Genomic DNA, 14,481 nt, shown 5'->3' on the forward strand with positions numbered 1-14,481 from the left:
CTGTATTATTACTATAGATATAAGGTCACTGTGACGCTCCCAGATCCACTCACCTCACCAGTCATGTCCATGTATTATTACTATAGATATAAGTGATTTCACTGTGACGCTCCCAGATCCCCTCACCTCCCCAGTCACATCACTGTATTATTAATATAGATATAAGTGACCTCACTATGACGCTCCGATTCCCTCATCTCCCGTCATGTTCCTGTATTATTACTATAGATATGAGTTACGTCACTATGAAGCCCCAAGTTCCCTTCACCTCCCCAGTAATGTCCCTGTATTATTACTATAGATATAAGTGATGTCACTGTGACGCTCTAAGCCCCCCTCACCTGCCCAGTCACATCACTGTATTATTAATATAGATATAAGTGACCTCACTATGACGCTCCGATTCCCTCATCTCCTCAGTCATGTCCCTGTATTATTACTATAGATAAAAGTGACGTCACTGTGAAACCTCTAGATCCCCTCACCTCCCCACTCATGTCCCTGTATTATTACTATAGATATAAGGTCACTGTGACGCTCCCAGATCCCCTCACCTCCCCAGTCATGTCCCTGTATTATTACTATAGATATAAGTGATGTCACTGTGACGCTCTAAGCCCCCTTCACCTCCCCAGTCACATCACTGTATTATTAATATAGATATAAGTGACCTCACTATGACGCTCCCAGATCCCCTCACCTCCCCAGTCATATCCCTGTATTATTACTATAGATATAAGGTCATTGTGACGCTCCCAGATCCACTCACCTCCCCAGTCATGTCCCTGTATTATTACTATAGATATAAGGTCAATGTGACGCTCACAGATCCACTCACCTCCCCAGTCACGTCTCTGTATTGCTATAGATACTAGTGATGTCAGTGTGACACTCCCAGATCTCCTCACCTCTCCAGTCATATACGTATTATTAATATAGATATAAGGTCACAGTGGCACTCTCAGATTCACTAACCTCCACAGTCATGTCCCTGTATTATTACTATAGATATAAGTGATGTCAATGTGACACTCCCACATCCTCTCACGTCCCCAGTCATGTCCCTGTATTACTACTATAGATAAGTGATGTCACAGTGACGCTCCCAGATCCACTCACCTCCCCAGTCATGTCCCTGTATTATTACTATAGATATAAGGTCACTGTGACGCTCACAGATCCACTCACCTCCCCAGTTAGCAGGTAGATGATCTCCAGGTTGATATTTATTATCCTCTCAGTCCTGTGACTCCTGTCCTTATCCAACCTCGGTGAATCGGAGAGAATACAGAACGTGTGATGTGTAATAAAGACTCCGTTCCCCACAGCTGGAGTTCCTGGAATAAATATAATACATAAAACATACTGCACATGTAACATAGTAAATATGGAATAGAGTGGTCATTAAGTCTCCTATTTCCCCACAGCCATAGGGTCCTGGTCAGTGTCTCCGAGGTTCCCGTGACCCAGCCCCATAAGGCTGTACTGCATAGTGGGCCTGATCTAGAGTGTAGCGCTATTGTGGGTGGAGTCACAATGAGCTGATGTTCGGTACACCGCTCATGTGCACGACCCGTACGGGGCATGTGCTCTAGGTGTCCTGAGTTGTCAGACGAGTATGGCTGCAGCCATGAAGTGGTGTAAGGGTGAGAACTGGTTGTGAAAGGACAGGGTCTCCTGGAAAGGCGGCAGGAGACAGGCAGGGGAAAGGTGGCAGGAAACAGGCACAGGAAAGGCGGCAGAAGACAGGCAGGGGAAAGGTTGCAGGAGACGGGCAGGGGAAAGGCTGCAGGAGACAGGTACGGGAAAGGTTGCAGGCGACAGGCTGGGGAAAGGTGACAGGAGACAGGCAGGGGAAAGGTAGCAGGCGACAGGCAGGGAAAAGGTTGCAGGCGACAGGCAGGGGAAAGGTGGCCGGAGACAGGCAGGGGAAAGGTGGCCGGAGACAGGCAGGGGAAAGGTGGCCGGAGACAGGTAGAGGAAAGGTTGCAGGAAACAGGCAGGGGAAAGGTGGCCGGAGACAGGCAGGGGAAAGGTGGCCGGAGACAGGTAGAGGAAAGGTTGCAGGAAACAGGCAGGGGAAAGGTGGCCGGAGACAGGTAGAGGAAAGGTTGCAGGAAACAGGCAGGGGAAAGGTGGCCGGAGACAGGCAGGGGAAAGGTGGCCGGAGACAGGTAGAGGAAAGGTTGCAGGAAACAGGCAGGTGAAAGGTGGCTGGAGACAGGCAGGGGAAAGGTGGCCGGAGACAGGTAGAGGAAAGGTTGCAGGAAACAGGCAGGTGAAAGGTGGCCGGAGACAGGTAGAGGAAAGGTTGCAGGAAACAGGCAGGTGAAAGGTGGCTGGAGACAGGCAGGTGGGCAGCAGTGTGGGGGTGGCAGGAGACAGGTAAGGGAAAGGCAGCAGGAGACAGGCAGGGGAAAGGTGGCCGGAGACAGGGAGGGGATAGGTGACCGGAGACAGGCAGGTGGGCAGCAGGGTGGGGGTGGCAGGAGACAGGTAGGGGAAAAGCGTCAGGAGACAGGCAGGGGAAAGGCAGCAGGAGACAGGCAAGGGAAAGGTGGCAGAAGACAGGCAGGGGGAAAGGTGGCAGGAGACAGGCAGGGGAAAGGTGGCCGGAGACAGGCAGGTGGGCAGCAGGGTGGGGGTGGCAGGAGACAAGTAGGGGAAAGGCGAAAGGAGACAGGCAGGGGAAAGGTGGCCGGAGACAGGCAGGTGGGCAGCAGGGTGGGGGTGGCAGGAGACAGGTAGGGGAAAAGCATCAGGAGACAGGCAGGGGAAAGGCGGCAGGAGACAGGCAAGGGAAAGGTGGCAGGAGACAGGCAGGGGGAAGGTGGCAGGAGACAGGCAGGGGAAAGGTGGCCGGAGACAGGCAGGTGGGCAGCAGGGTGGGGGTGGCAGGAGACAAGTAGGGGAAAGGCGGCAGGAGACAGGCAAGGGAAAGGTGGCAGGAGACAGGCAAGGGAAAGGTGGCAGGAGACAGGCGTCAAGAGACATCATTTGTACTCAGGAGATTGAATAATTTCTTAATGAATTGTAATAAAAGTTTTATTCTTTGAGAATATCTTATTATTTCTTCACAAGAATGCGCCCACAAAGAAGTCTACTTTCTTTCTCTTGTCACTGTGACTCTCCCAGATCCCCCTCACCTTCCCAGTCATGTTCCTGAATTATTACTATAGATATAAGTGATGTCACTGTGACTCTCCCAGATCCCCCTCACCTTCCCAGTCATGTCCATGTATTATTACTATAGCTTTAAGTGATGTCACTGTGACACTCCCAGATCCCCTCACCTCCCCAGTCATGTCCCTGTATTATTACTATAGATATAAGTGATGTCACTGTGACTCTCCCAGATCCCCTCACCTCCCCAGTCATGTACCTGCATTATCACTATAGATATTAGTGATGTCACTGTGACGCTCTCAGATCCCGTCACCTCCCCAGTCATGTTCCTGTATTATTACTATAGATATAAGTGATGTCACAGTGACACTTCCAGGAGTGTGATATACATTTGCTTCACACTGTTCCAATTATGATCTGTTAGACATGGCAGGGATATTATGGTCTCTGCTTTAATATATCCTAGAATTTGAGCTATATTTTCAATCCCTACAATTACATAAAATAAAATTAATAATAATAACGACACTAAAGGCTATTACCAGGACACCACAGGTTGCTTCTCCTGTATAATAATAATAATAATAATAATAATAATAATAAAAGGACACCCCAGGCTACTCCCCCTGTATTATAATAAAAGGACACCACAGGCTGCTCACCCTGTATAATAATAACAGGACACCAGAAGCTGCTCCTCCTGTATAATAATAATAATAATAATAATAATAATAATTACAGGACACCACAGGGTGCTGCTCCCTCTGTATAAAAATAATAACAACTGGATTCCACAGGTTGCTCCTCCTGTATTGTATTAATAACAGGACACCACAGGCTGTATTAATAACAGGACACCACAGGCTGCCACTCCTGTATAATAATAATAATAATAATAATAATAATAATAATATGAATAATAATAACAACAGAACACCAGAGACTGCTCCCCTGTATTATTATAATAATAACAACAACAACAACAACACACTACAGGCTGATCCACCTGTATAATAATAATATTATTATTATATTAGAAGAATAAACCACAGGCTGCTCCCCCTGTATACTAATAATAATAATAATAATACTACAAGGACACCACAGGCTGCTCCCCCTGTATAATAACAACAACAACAGGACACTACAGGCTGCTCCACCTGTATAATAATAATAATAATAATAATAATATTATTATTATTATTATTCTAGAAGAAGAAGAAGAAACCACAGGCTGCTCCCCCTGTATAATAATAATAATAATAATAATAATAATAATAATAATAATAATACAAGGACACCACAGGCTGCTCCCACTGTATTATAATAATAAAAATAACTACAACAAAACACTACAGGATGCTCCACCTGTATAATAATAATAATAATAATAATATTATTATTATTATTATATTAGAAGAAGAAGAAACCACAGGCTGCTCCCCATGTATAATAATAATAATAATAATAATAATAATACAAGGACACCACAGGCTGCTCCCCATGTATTATAATAATAACAACAACAACAACAACAGGACACCACAGGCTACTAACCCTGAATAATAATAACAGGACACCACAGGCTGCTCAACCTGTATAATAATAATAATAATAATAATAGGACACCACAGGTTGCTCCCCCTTTATAATAATAATAACAGGACACCATTGGCTGCCTCCCTGTATAATAATAATAATAATAATAATAATAATAATAATAATAATAATAACAGGACACCACAGGCTGCTCCCTTTTTATAATAATTATAACAGGACACAACAGGCTGCTCCCTCCTGTATAATAATAACAGGACACCAACAGGCTGCTCCCTCTGTATAATAATAACAACAGTACACCACAGGCTGCTCCCCCTGTATAATAATAATAATAATAATAATAATAATAATACTAACAACAACAACAACAACAACAACAGGACACCACAGGCTACTACCCCTGAATAATAATAACAGGCCACCACAGGCTGCTCAACCTGTATAATAATAATAATAATAATAATAATAACAATAATAACAGGACACCACAGGTTGCTCCCCCTGTATATTAATAACAGGACACCACTGGCTGCTTCTCCTGTATAATAATAATAACAGGACACCACAGGATGCTCCCCCTTTATAATAATAATACTACAAGGACACCACAGGCTGTTCCCCCTGTATAATAATAATAATAATAATAATAATGATAATAATAGTACTCAACAGGCTGGTTCCCCTTTATAATAATTATAAGAGGACACCACATGCTGCTCCCCCTGTATAATAATAATAATATTAATAATAATAATATTGATAATAATAGTACTCAACAGGCTGGTTCCCCTTTATAATAATAATAATAATAATAATAATAATAATAATAACAACAACAACAATAACATCACACCACAGGCTGCTCCCCCTGTATAATAATAATAACAGGACACCACAGGCTTCTACCCCTGAATAATAATAACAGGCCACCACAGGCTGCTCAACCTGTATAATAATAATATTAATAATAATAATAATAATAACAGGACACCACAGGCTACTCCCCCTGTATAATAATAATATTAATAATAATAATAATAATAATAATAAGAGGACACCACAGGCTGCTCAACCTGTTTAATAATAATATTAATAATAATAATAATAATAATAATAATAACAACAGGACACCACAGGCTACTCCCCCTGTATAATAATAATAACAGGACACTACAGGCTGCTCCCCCTTTATAATAAGAACAACAGTACACCATAGGCTGCTCCCCCTGTATAATAATAATAACAAGACACCACAGACTGCTCCTCCAGTATTATAATAATAACAGGACACCACAGGCTGCTCTCCTCATGAATAATAATAATAGTAATAACAGGACACCACAGGCTGCTCCCCCTGTATAGTAATAATATCAGGACACCACATGCTGCTCCCCCTGTATAGTAAGACGCCATTACCTGATGGTTGGTTGGTTCTATATCGGAGGGGCTGAAGGGACCTTGTGACGTATCTAGGGGAGGAGCTACGTCACCAGGGGGAGGAGCTACGGGCGAACAGGGTACCCGAAAAGTATCCTCGCGGGCTCGCTTCGCTCGCCACCTAATTACTAAAGGTAATAGTTGGTGGCGTGGACAGTAGAGGAACTATCCCGCTGGCGTAGCTCCTCCCCCTTGTGTCGTAACTCCTCCCCCAAATGGAAAAGGTCCCTTAGCCCACTTGATTCTAGCAGCTACCCATTACCTGATCTCCACGGACACTGGGAGGCTGCAGCAGTCGATAAAAACTCACTTCCTGCATGTGGAACGCACAGTCCGGAAGTAAGGTGGAACGCACGAGCTGGAAGTAGGGCATGATTGGCAAAAGCTGCTTCCTGGTTACTGGCCCCTCCCCTACTACACCACGACCTTTCTAATGAATATTACCACATGTCCTCAGTGCAGGAGGCCGGCGGCCATTTTCTTGTAGACCAGTCCGGCAGCAGCAATAGGTTCCCTGGCCGTGTAGTGACGTCAGGAGCGGCGGCCATTTTTCCCTGGTCTGAGCTCCGCCTTCCTTCTATCATTCCCACAAGGCAGCAGGAGCAGAGAGCAGCCATTGCTGTGTCTGGCAGCAGGTAATGATATTATTATTATTATTCTATAGGCTGAGCAGCTCTGGTGTCAGGTTCTGTACTACAGGGGGAGCAGCCTCTGGTGCCTTGTTATAGTGCAGCTGGAGCAGCCTCTGGTGCTGCATTATCCCTGTACAGGTGGCTGACACTCTAGTGTCCTATTACCGTAATACAGGTGGAGCAGACCCCGCCGTTACCGTAATACAGGTGGCGCAGACCCCGCCCTTATCGTAATACAGGTGGCGCAGACCCCGCCCTTACCGTAATACAGTTGGAGCAGACCCCGCCATTACTGTAATACAGGTGGCGCAGACCCCGCCCTTACCGTAATACAGGAGGGCGCAGACCCCGCCGTTACCGTAATACAGGTGGCGCAAACCCCACCCTTACCGTAATACAGGTGGCGCAGACCCCGCCCTTACGTAATACAGGTGGCGCAGACCCCGCCCTTATCGTAATACAGGTGGCGCAGACCCAGCCCTTACGTAATACAGGTGGCGCAGACCCCGCCCTTATCGTAATACAGGTGGCGCAGACCCCGCCGTTACCGTAATACAGGTGGCGCAGACCCCGCCCATACCGTAATACAGGTGGCGCAGACCCTACCATTACCGTAATACAGGTGGCGCAGACCCCGCCGTTACAGTAATACAGGTGGCGCAAACCGTGCCGTTACCGTAATACAGGTGGCGCAGACCCCGCCCTTACCGTAATACAGTTGGAGCAGCCCCCACCGTTACCGTAATACAGGTGGCGCAAACCCCGCCCTTACCGTAATACAGGTGGCGCAGACCCCGCCCTTACGTAATACAGGTGGCGCAGACCCCGCCCTTATTTTAATACAGGTGGCGCAGACCCCGCCCTTACCGTAAAACAGTTGGAGCAGACACCGCCGTTACTGTAATACAGGTGGCGCAGACCCCACGTTACCGTAATACAGGTGGCGCAGACCCTATCCTTACCGTAATACAGGTGGCGCAGACCCCGCCGTTACCGTAATACAGGTGGCGCAGACCCGCCGTTACCGTAATACAGGTGGCGCAGACCCCGCCGTTACCGTAATACAGGTGGCGCAGACCCCGCCGTTACCGTAATACAGGTGGCGCAGACCCCGCCGTTACCGTAATACAGGTGGCGCAAACCCCGCCCTTACCGTAATACGGGTGGCGCAGACCCCGCCGTTACCGTAATACAGGTGGCGCAGACCCCGCCGTTACCATAACACAGGTGGCGCAGACCCCGCCGTTACCGTAATACAGGTGGCGCAAACCCCGCTCTTACCGTAATACGGGTGGCGCAGACCCCGCCCTTACGTAATACAGGTGGCGCAGACCCCGCCCTTATCGTAATACAGGTGGCGCAGACCCCGCCTTTACCGTAATACAGTTGGAGCAGACCCCGCCATTACTGTAATACAGGTGGCGCAGACCCTGCCGTTACCGTAATACAGGGGGGCGCAGACCCCGCCGTTACCGTAATACAGGTGGCGCAAACCCAACCCGTACCGTAATACAGGTGGCGCAGACCCCGCCCTTACGTAATACAGGTGGCGCAGACCCTGCCCTTATCGTAATACAGGTGGCGCAGACCCCGGCCTTACGTAATACAGGTGACGCAGACCCCGCCCTTACCGTAATACGGGTGGCGCAGACCCCGCCCTTACGTAATACGAGTGGCGCAGACCCCGCCTTTACCGTAATACAGTTGGAGCAGACCCCGCCATTACTGTAATACAGGTGGCGCAGACCCTGCCGTTACCGTAATACAGGAGGGCGCAGACCCCGCCGTTACCGTAATACAGGTGGCGCAAACCCCACCCGTACCGTAATACAGGTGGCGCAGACCCCGCCCTTACGTAATACAGGTGGCGCAGACCCCGCCCTTATCGTAATACAGGTGGCGCAGACCCCGTCCTTACGTAATACAGGTGTCGCAGACCCCGCCCTTACCGTAATACGGGTGGCGCAGACCCCGCCCTTACGTAATACGGGTGGCGCAGACCTTGCCCTTATCGTAATACAGGTGGCGCAGACCCCGCCCTTACCGTAATACAGTTGGAGCAGACCCCGCCGTTACTGTAATACAGGTGGCGCAGACCCCGCCGTTGCCGTAATACAGGTGGCGTAGACCCCGCCCATACCGTAATACAGGTGGCGCAGACCCTACCATTACCGTAATACAGGTGGCGCAGACCCCGCCGTTACAGTAATACAGGTGGCGCAAAACGTGCCGTTACCGTAATACAGGGGGGCGCAGACCCCGCCCTTACCGTAATACAGTTGGAGCAGACCCCGCCATTACCGTGATACAGGTGGCGCATACACTGCCGTTACCGTAATACAGGTGGCGCAGACCCCGCCTTTACCGTAATACAGGTGGCGCAGACCCTGCCGTTACCGTGATACAGGTGGCGCAGACCCCGCCCTTACCGTGATACAGGTGGCGCATACACTGCCGTTACTGTAATACAGGGGGCGCAGACCCTGCCGTTACCATAAAACAAGGTGGCGCAGACCCCGCCGTTACCGTAATACAGGTGGCGCAGACCCCGCTGTTACCGTAATACAGGTGGCGCTGACCCCGACGTTACCGTAATACAGGTGGCGCAGACCCCGCCCTTACCGTAATACAGGTGGCGCAGACCCCGCCCTTACCGTAATACAGGTGGCGCTGACCCCGACGTTACCGTAATACAGGTGGCGCAGACCCTGCCGTTACCATAATACAGGGGACGCAGACCCCGCCATTACCATGATACAGGGGACGCAGACCCCATTGTTATCGTAATACAGGGGGTGCAGACCCCACAGTTACTGTAATACAGAGGACGTAGACCGCACAGTTACCGTAATACAGGGGACGCAGAATCCACCATTACCGTAATACAGGGGGCGCAGACCCTGCCCTTACCGTAATACAGGGGGCATAGCCCGTGCCGTTACCGTAATACAGGTGGAATAGACCGTGCCGTTACCGTAATACAGGTGGCATAGACCGTGCCGTTACCGAAATACAGGTGGCATAGACCGTGCCGTTACCGAAATACAGGTGGCGCAGACCCCGCCATTACCGTAATACAGGTGTCGCAGACTCCGCCGTTTCCATAATACAGGTGGCGCAGACTGTGCCGTTACTGTAATACAGGTGGCATAGACCGTGCCGTTACCGTAATACAGGTGGCATAGACCCCGCCGTTACCGAAATACAGGTGTCGCAGACTCCGCCGTTACCGTAATACAGGTAGGCGCAGACCGTGCCTTACCGTAATGCAGGTGGTGCAGACCCCACCGGCACTGTAATGCAGGTAGTGCAGACCCCGCCGTTACCGTAATACAGGTGGCGTAGAACATGCCGTTACTGTAATACAGGTGGCGCAGCCCCCGCCGTTACTGTAGTAGAGGTGGCGCAGGCCTCGCCATTATCGTAATATAGGTGGCGCAGACCCCGCCGTTTCCGTAATTCTATACACGGGACATTGCAGGTGTTGTGTCCTGTGGCATTGTGCTGTACAGGGGGAACGGCCTGTGTTGTCATAGTATACAGGGGTAGCATCCTGTGTTGTCATAATATACAGGGGTAACACCTTGTTTTGTCATAGTATACAGGAGGAGCAGCCTGTGTTGCAATAATATACAGGGGTAGCATTCTGTGTTGTCATAATAGACAGGAGGAACAGCCTGTGGCATCCTACTCTATAGGGGGAGCAGCCTGTGGTGTCCTGTTGTTGTTGTTGTTATTATTATTATTCTGGAGGCTCAGCCTGTGGTGTCCTGTTACTATTATACAGGAGGAGCAGCCTGTGGTGTCCTATTATTATACAGTGGGAGTAGCCTGTGGTGTACAGTTGTTATTATTATTATTATTATACGGGGGGAGCAGCCTGTGGTGTCCTGTTGCTGTTATTATTATTATTATTATTATTATTATAGAATAGGTGCTGCCTGTGGTGTCCTGTTATTATACAGGAGGAGCAGCCTGTGGTGTCCTGTTATTATTATACAGGGGAAGCATTATTATTATTATTATTATTATTATTATTATTATTATTATACAGGGGGAGTAGCCTGTGGTGTGCAGTAGTTGTTGTTGTTGTTATTATTATTATTATTATTATTATTATTATTATTATACAGGGGAGCAGCCTGTGGTGTCCTGTTATTATTATTATTATTATTATTATTATACAGGAGGAGCAGCCTTTGTCCTCCTATTATTAATATTATAAAGAAGGAGTAGCCTAAAGTGTCCTATTATTATTATTATTATTATTATACAGGGGGAGCAGCCTGTGGTGTGCTGTTGTTCTTATTATACACAGGGAGCAGCCTGTAGTGTCCTGTTGTTATTATTATTATACAGGGGGAGCAGCCTGTGGTGTCATGTTATCATTATTATTATTATTATTATTATTATTATTATTATTATTATACAGGGGGAGCAGCCTGTGGTGTACTGTTATTATTATTATTATTATTATTATTATTATTATACAGGGGGAGCAGCCTATAGTGTCCTGTTATTATTATTATTATACAGGGGAGCAGCCTGTGGTGATCACTTATTATTATTATACAGGGGCAGCAGCCTGTGGTGTCCTGTCATTATTATTATGCAGGGGAAGCAGGCTGTGGTGTCCTGTTGTTGTTATAATTATTATACAGGGGGAGCAGCCTGTTGTGTCCCATTATTATTATTTTTTGCAGAGGGAGCAGCCTGTGGTGTCATTTTATTATTACTATAAAGGGAGAGCAGAATGGGGTGTCCTGTTGTTATTAGTATAATAATTGGGGAGCAGGTTTTTGTGTATGGTTATTATTATACAGGTAATGTTATGTGCATGTACGCTTCTATAAGAAGTTGTGTGATACTCCTAAGAATAAAAAACTCAAGAAAGTGAAATAATAGAAGTTATTCTTTTCATATTCATATTCAAGGTCATATAGTGTTTATATATATATATATATATATATATATATATATGAGCATTTTTTAAAGATAGTGTTACTATCTCTTTTTTAAAATAAAAATACATTTTGAATTGCCTTTTGACACCTTTTGTTGTAAAATCTTTTCAGGGATTTCAATGTTTATAGTGTTAAGAGCGCTTCTATTATTCCCCTTTCTATTATTATACAGGGACAGCAGTTTCTTCTTCTTATTATTATTATTATTATACATTGGGAGTGGTGGTGATGTCATCTATTGCACTAATACAGGGACATGACTGGGGGAAGTGAGGGGTATCTGCGAGCATCATAGTGACCACTTATATCTACAGTAATAATACTTGGACATGACTGGGGAGGTGAGGGGGATCTGGGTGCATCACAGTGACATCACTTATATCTATAGTAATAATACATGGACATGACTGGGGAGGTGAGGGGGATCTGGGAGCGTCACAGTGACATCACTTCTATCTATAGTAATAATACAGGGACATGACTGGGGAGGTGAGGGGATCTGGGAGTGTCACAGTGACATCACTTATATCTATAATAATAATAATACATGGACATGACTGGGGAGGTGAGGGGATCTGGGAGCATCACAGTGACATCACTTATATCTATAGTAATAATACATGGACATGACTGGGGAGGAAAGGGGATCTGGGAGCATCACAGTGACATCACTTATATCTATAGTAGTAATACAGGGACATGACTGGGGAGGTGAGGGGATCTGGGAGTGTCACAGTGACATCATTTATAGCTATAATAATACAGGGACATGACTGAGGAGGTGAGGGGATATGGGAGTTTCACAGTGACTCACTTATATATATATACTAATAATACAGGGACATGACTGCAGGTGAGGGGATCTGGGAGCATCACTGTGACATCACTAATAGCTATAGTAATAATACAAGGACATGACTGGGGAGGTAAGGGGATCTGGGAGCATTACAGTGAGATCACTTATATCTCTAGTAATAATACAGGGACATGACTGGGGAGTTGAGAGGATCTGGGAGCGTCACAGTTACATAACTTATCTAGTAATAATTAGGGATGTGCACTTGAAATTTTTCGGGTTTTGTGTTTTGGTTTTGTGTTTGGTTCCGCGGCCGTGTTTTGGGTTCGAACGCGTTTTGGCAAAACCTCACCGAATTTTTTTTGTCGGATTCGGGTGTGTTTTGGATTCGGGTGTTTTTTTCAAAAAACCCTAAAAAACAGCTTAAATCATAGAATTTGGGGGGTCATTTTGATCCCAAAGTATTATTAACCTCAAAAACCATAATTTCCACTCATTTTCAGTCTATTCTGAACACCTCACACCTCACAATATTATTTTTAGTCCTAAAATTTGCACCGAGGTCGCTGGATGGCTAAGCTAAGCGACCCAAGTGGCCGACACAAACACCTGGCCCATCTAGGAGTGGCACTGCAGTGTCACGCAGGATGGCCCTTCCAAAAAACACCCCCTAAACAGCACATGACGCAAAGAAAAAAAGAGGCGCAATGAGGTAGCTGTGTGACTAAGATAAGCGACCCAAGTGGCCGACACAAACACCTGGCCCATCTAGGAGTGGCACTGCAGTGTCACGCAGGATGGCCCTTCCAAAAAACACCCACCAAACAGCACATGACGCAAAGAAAAAAAGAGGCGCAATGAGGTAGCTGTGTGACTAAGATAAGCGACCCAAGTGGCCGACACAAACACCTGGCCCATCTAGGAGTGGCACTGCAGTGTCACGCAGGCTGGCCCTTCAAAAAACTACTCCCCAAACAGCACATGACGCAAAGAAAAAAAGAGGCACAATGAGGTAGCTGTGTGAGTAAGCTAAGCGACCCTAGTGGCCGACACAAACACCTGGCCCATCTAGGAGTGGCACTGCAGTGTCACGCAGGCTGGCCCTTCAAAAAACTACTCCCAAAACAGCACATGACGCAAAGAAAAAAAGAGGCGCAATGAGGTAGCTGTGTGACTAAGATAAGCGACCCAAGTGGCCGACACAAACACCTGGCCCATCTAGGAGTGTCACTGCAGTGTCACGCAGGATGGCCCTTCCAAACCCCCCCCCCCCCAAACAGCACATGACGCAAAGAAAAAAAGAGGCGCAATGAGGTAGCTGTGTGACTAAGATAAGCGACCCAAGTGGCCGACACAAACACCTGGCCCATCTAGGAGTGGCACTGCAGTGTCACGCAGGCTGGCCACTCAAAAAACTACTCCCCAAACAGCACATGACGCAAAGAAAAAAAGAGGCACAATGAGGTAGCTGTGTGAGTAAGCTAAGCGACCCAAGTGGCCGACACAAACACCTGGCCCATCTAGGAGTGGCACTGCAGTGTCACGCAGGCTGGCCCTTCAAAAAACTACTCCCCAAACAGCACATGACGCAAAGAAAAAAAGAGGCGCAATGAGGTAGCTGTGTGACTAAGATAAGCGACTCTAGTGGCCGACACAAACACCTGGCCCATCTAGGAGTGGCACTGCAGTGTCACGCAGGCTGGCCCTTCAAAAAACTACTCCCCAAATAGCACATGACGCAAAGAAAAAAAGAGACGCAATGAGGTAGCTGTGTGACTAAGATAAGCGACCCAAGTGGCCGACACAAACACCTGGCCCATCTAGGAGTGGCACTGCAGTGTCACGCAGGCTGGCCCTTCAAAAAACTACTCCCCAAACAGCCAAACAGCACATGACGCAAAGAAGAAAAAAGAAAAAAGAGGTGCAAGATGAAATTGTCCTTGGGCCCTCCCACCCACCCTTATGT

This window comes from Pseudophryne corroboree (genome assembly GCF_028390025.1).
Source record: "Pseudophryne corroboree isolate aPseCor3 chromosome 3 unlocalized genomic scaffold, aPseCor3.hap2 SUPER_3_unloc_19, whole genome shotgun sequence".
Taxonomy (NCBI): domain Eukaryota; kingdom Metazoa; phylum Chordata; class Amphibia; order Anura; family Myobatrachidae; genus Pseudophryne; species Pseudophryne corroboree.